This window comes from Pongo pygmaeus, chromosome 16, assembly GCF_028885625.2.
Source record: "Pongo pygmaeus isolate AG05252 chromosome 16, NHGRI_mPonPyg2-v2.0_pri, whole genome shotgun sequence".
Taxonomy (NCBI): Eukaryota; Metazoa; Chordata; class Mammalia; order Primates; family Hominidae; genus Pongo; species Pongo pygmaeus.
This window is the reverse complement of record NC_072389.2, coordinates 762,281-766,826: the sequence shown is the minus strand read 5'-3', so window position 1 is coordinate 766,826 and position 4,546 is coordinate 762,281. Positions and strand designations below refer to the sequence as shown.

The window sequence follows — 4,546 nt, the reverse complement described above, 5'->3', positions numbered from 1 at the left end:
TTTGGATGCCTATTATCAAACAGTCAAAAGATAAAAAGTGTTAGGGTGTAGAAAAAGAGAACACTTGTCCACTGTTGCTGAGGATGTCAATTGGTGCAGCTATTATGAAAAACAGTATGGAGGTTCCTTAAAATTTTTAAACTAGAACTACCATTAATCCCAATTTGGAGTATATAGCCAAAGGACATAAAATCAGGATCATCAAGGGTATCTGCATTCCTCTGATACAGATAAATAAACTGATACATAATTTCAGCTTTAATAAAAATGAAACTCTTTCATCTACTACAATATTGATAAATCTTGAAGATATTATGCTAAGTGAAATAAGCCGAATACAGGACAACTACTGCATGATCTCGTTTGTATGTAAAATCTAAAAAAGTAAATAAAAATAAAAGAATAAAAAGCCATGGAAACAGTAGAACGGTGGTTCCCATGGGCTAGGAAGTGGGGAAAGTGGGGAGATTTCCATGGAAGGGGGCACCTTCTGTTACAAGGTGAGTAACTGCTGGGACCTAATGTACAGAATAGTGACTATAGTTAACAACACTGTGTACTTGAAATTTGCTACGAGAGTAGATCTCAGGTGCCCTCACCACACACACAGAAACGTATTAACTATGTGAGGGGATAGATATGCTAACTAGCTTAACTGAGGTGATTTAAAGACTACTGACATCTCAAAACACTCTATTGTACACCCTAAAAATACACACTTTTCAATTTGTCAATCATAGCTCAACGAATGGAGAAAAAAAATAAGAGTAACCAGCAGGTCATATCTAGCCACAAGGAAACTCGATTTATAACACGCTTGGCCACTGTTTGCAGCTCAACTCGGGAACAGCCGGAGCGCTTCTGGCCCCTGGACTTCGACGCTCCTCCCGCGGCCCCCGTGGCTGTGGCTCCGCCGGCCTCCACTTCGGACCCGAGCAGCCCCTCCGAGGCCGCAGCCTTCGGGCGCCCGAACTCACGGCCTCGGGCCCGTACCCGCCGCCAGCGCCTTCACTGTGGCCGCTCCTTCCCCTCTCCGAGCCCGAGCTGGCCCAGCGGAGAAGCTGGAACCCGAACGCTGAGCTGCAGGCGGCAGGTGCGGGAACGGGAGACGCTATGGCCTCGCACAGGACGGCTGCTCAGAGCGAAACGAGCAACCGCCAGGAGCTCCGCACGCAGCTGGAAGAACTCAGTCACGTACTCCGCTGCGGGAGAAATGGAGATAATAAAAGTCTGATGTAGAAGTACTCGCAGAGAACCATGCTCCTTGGTCAATCTCAGATTATTATTATCAGACCTACTCTAATGATGTTAGTCTTCCAAACAAAGTGAGTGACTGAACTGTCAAATCAGCAAGATCAGGATATTGAAACTCTTGCTTTGAATTCTAACGACCAGTTATAAATAGAAAATGATGCTCACCCTGGTACTGATAAGACACCAAATGTTAAATGTAGACAAGAGGGTCATTTGCCTCAAATTCACAGGAGCCAGCATCTGCATTAGCAGCACAAGATACGTCCTTAGAAGGTTCGTCATTAGATGGAAGTTTGAGAGGTGCAGCAGAAGCGGCTTTATCACAGACTGGATTAAGTTATGATGAAAATACTGGCCTGTATTTTGACCACAGCACTGGTTTCTATTAAGATTCTGAGAATGAAATATATTATGATTTAATTTATTACTACTGTGATGTGGGAAGTGGTCGCTATGGATTTCATTCTCGAGTAGATTTGCAACATTTTCAGACTTATAGCACAAAACAAAAATGAAAAATTGTGAAAAGAAAGGATCCAGACTCTTCTACAAAAAAAAAAAGTGAGGAAAAGGATTTGAATTGAGAGGATCAAGAAGCCTTCAGTGTTGAACATACAAGCTGCAAGGGGAAAAACAATTTCACAAATGTGAAAAAAAAAGCCAAAATAGGCATTCATCACAAAAATAATCCCCCAAAATTCACTGTTCCAGTTAGTGGAAATGCTATGGAATCTCCACTTAATGAAAACATCTCAATTCATCTTTAAGGATGAGAAAATCACAGAGACTGATAGTGAACCAGAAGAAGGTGAAATTACGACTCTCAGACCGAGGGTAGTTATGATGAAGGCATTACCAGTAAAGGCAATGCAACTGCAAAAGATACTGAGGAGGAAGATTAGGAAAAAGTGTGGCCCTCATATATGAGAGTAATTGTCGTTAGATCACCTGTGTTACAGACAGGATCATTCTTCATCATTACTGCTGTAAAACCTGCTACAATGGGAAGAGAAAATGATTTGGAGCATACTCTTCGAATCCCTGAAGTTGGTGTAAGTTTCATGCAGAAATCTATTTTAACCATGACTTACAAAGTTATGTCCTTTTGGATCAGGCAGTCAAAATGGAACAATTGTTAACGGAAAATGGATTTTTCAGCTGAAAACTAAATGTGACCCTTATGAACCTGAGCATGGAGATAAAGTGAAAGTTGTAGACACTGTGTTATCTTATTACATTCTCCCTGGCAGTAATAGCTGTGTTGGATGTGAACCAGGGCAGGTTACAGCTCACGTTTTCCTTGATAAGAAAGATGAATCATTTGTTGGTCCATCATTAACTAAGAAGGAAACGAGTTGGAAAGAAGAAAAGGATTTTAAAAATATACGAGTAAAATATGGTTTACAGAATACAGACTACAAAAATGATAAGATACTGGAGAATCAAAAATATAAAGATAGAGTTGGAAAACATAGGGAGCAGATTGGAAGTGAAGGAAATTTCCAAAGAGATGATGCTCCTGCATCTGTTCGTTCTGAAATTACTGATAGCGACAAAGGTCAGAAGATGTTGAAAAAGATGCGTTGAAAACAGGAGAAGGCCTGAGGAGGGATGGTGGGAGAATAAAAATTCCAATACAGCTTCAGCTTTGGCAAACACATGCAGGATTGGAGACAGACAAACCGTCCTCAATTAAAGAGACTCACCTTCTCCAAAACAACAACAACAACAACAACAACAACTGGGACAAAGCACAGGAGAGGTTTGCTGAAAACTTTCCAGAAACTAAACTTCCAAAAGATGACCTAGGAACCATTCCTTGGGTAAAAGGGACTGAGGAGTGAAGGTTAATCACAGAAGAAAACTCAAGCTTTTTTATAGAGTTTGGAAATTCTTATTTTATTGCAGAATGTTTCTCCCCAAAAAAGTCAGTGCCACAAGAAAGCTGTGTCACAGTTTACCCCTTCCTGATTCAGAAATGTGTAATAAAATGTGGTTTGCAGCTTTTATAAAACACTTTTTAAACTAATTATTAGTGACTGAATTAAATTATACAGTAAGTGAACTAAAGTTCACAGGGCACAGATAAGTTTATCAAACTTTACTATTTTATCTTGTCATTTACAACATCCATATAAGCAATTAGCCATATAAGCAAAATTCATATAACCACTTAAATGTTCATTTGTCCTTGTCTCCATATATTCATACTAGTATGCACAGAAAATACAGCAAAAGAAACATCTAAAATGTATAAAAATAAATCTGACAATATACATTCTTTTTTATGCCCTTCAGGACCTAGATAAAAAATGTTGAGACAACCTGAATAGTGAGGCATACATTTTCTTATATTTGGAATAGCCTAAATCATACTAAAGAACTAATGAACAGGTGACATGTCACAGAAAATTCGTCTTTTATTGTTTTCTTCGGTGAAGAATCTGAATATGTTGATATATACTGTACATTCAGCATTTGTATTTGGTTTGTTTCATAGCTAATGAAATGTTTATACATAAACAAATGAGTACAGTATTGAAATAGTCCATATGCTGGCATTCATACTTCTTATAAATACCATTGCAGGCAATGAAGTTGTGCCAGAAAAATCTGATTTTGAGTACAAAAGGAATACTTAGCAAGGGCCTCAAGCTCAATATATTTATTGAAAATGTCCTAAATTGCCATAAAACATTATAACATTAAATTATTCATTTCAATAAATTATGAATTAACAAAAAATACAAATGTCTTTTATGGATCAGGGAAGTCCTAATGAGACAGAATGGCCATTGAAGCCAGAAGGTCTGAATTCAGGAAAATAATTTTACTCATATTAGTTTTATGTTAGAGAAAACAATACTTCTGACCATATACTATTTATTGCAGTGGAGTATTTCAAAAATATGTACATAATATATAATTAATTTTCTAATGATATAAAGTAATCACACTCTACAAATTATTACAATATGGTCTATTGATGACAGGGGTGTTTCAAATGAAAAAAAACTTGGAATTTCTCATGGTGATAGATGCCATAGAAAATCTATGTAAAATATTTCACTCATATATGCAATTATTGATATTTCTGCTTTTCAGAAAAATAATATAACACTTAATGCAGACAATTAAAATCACCAAGAAGTTACAAGAATTCACAGAATGCCTAATATAGTTGAAAGGAAATTAAGAAAACTTCCCAGGACTGGAAGTAAATAAAGGTAATGATCCAGAGAAGTAATCAACCTAAGAGGCCAGGGCTCCACTCAGATGCATGTGATTACAA

General features: G+C 37.6%; 1 pseudogene; it reads left to right on the top strand.

Moving 5' to 3' along the window:
- Positions 1-473: 473 nt before the first annotated feature.
- LOC129026120 (angiogenic factor with G patch and FHA domains 1-like) lies at positions 474-3,118 on the top strand (annotated as a pseudogene).
- The last annotated feature ends 1,428 nt before the right edge of the window (positions 3,119-4,546 follow it).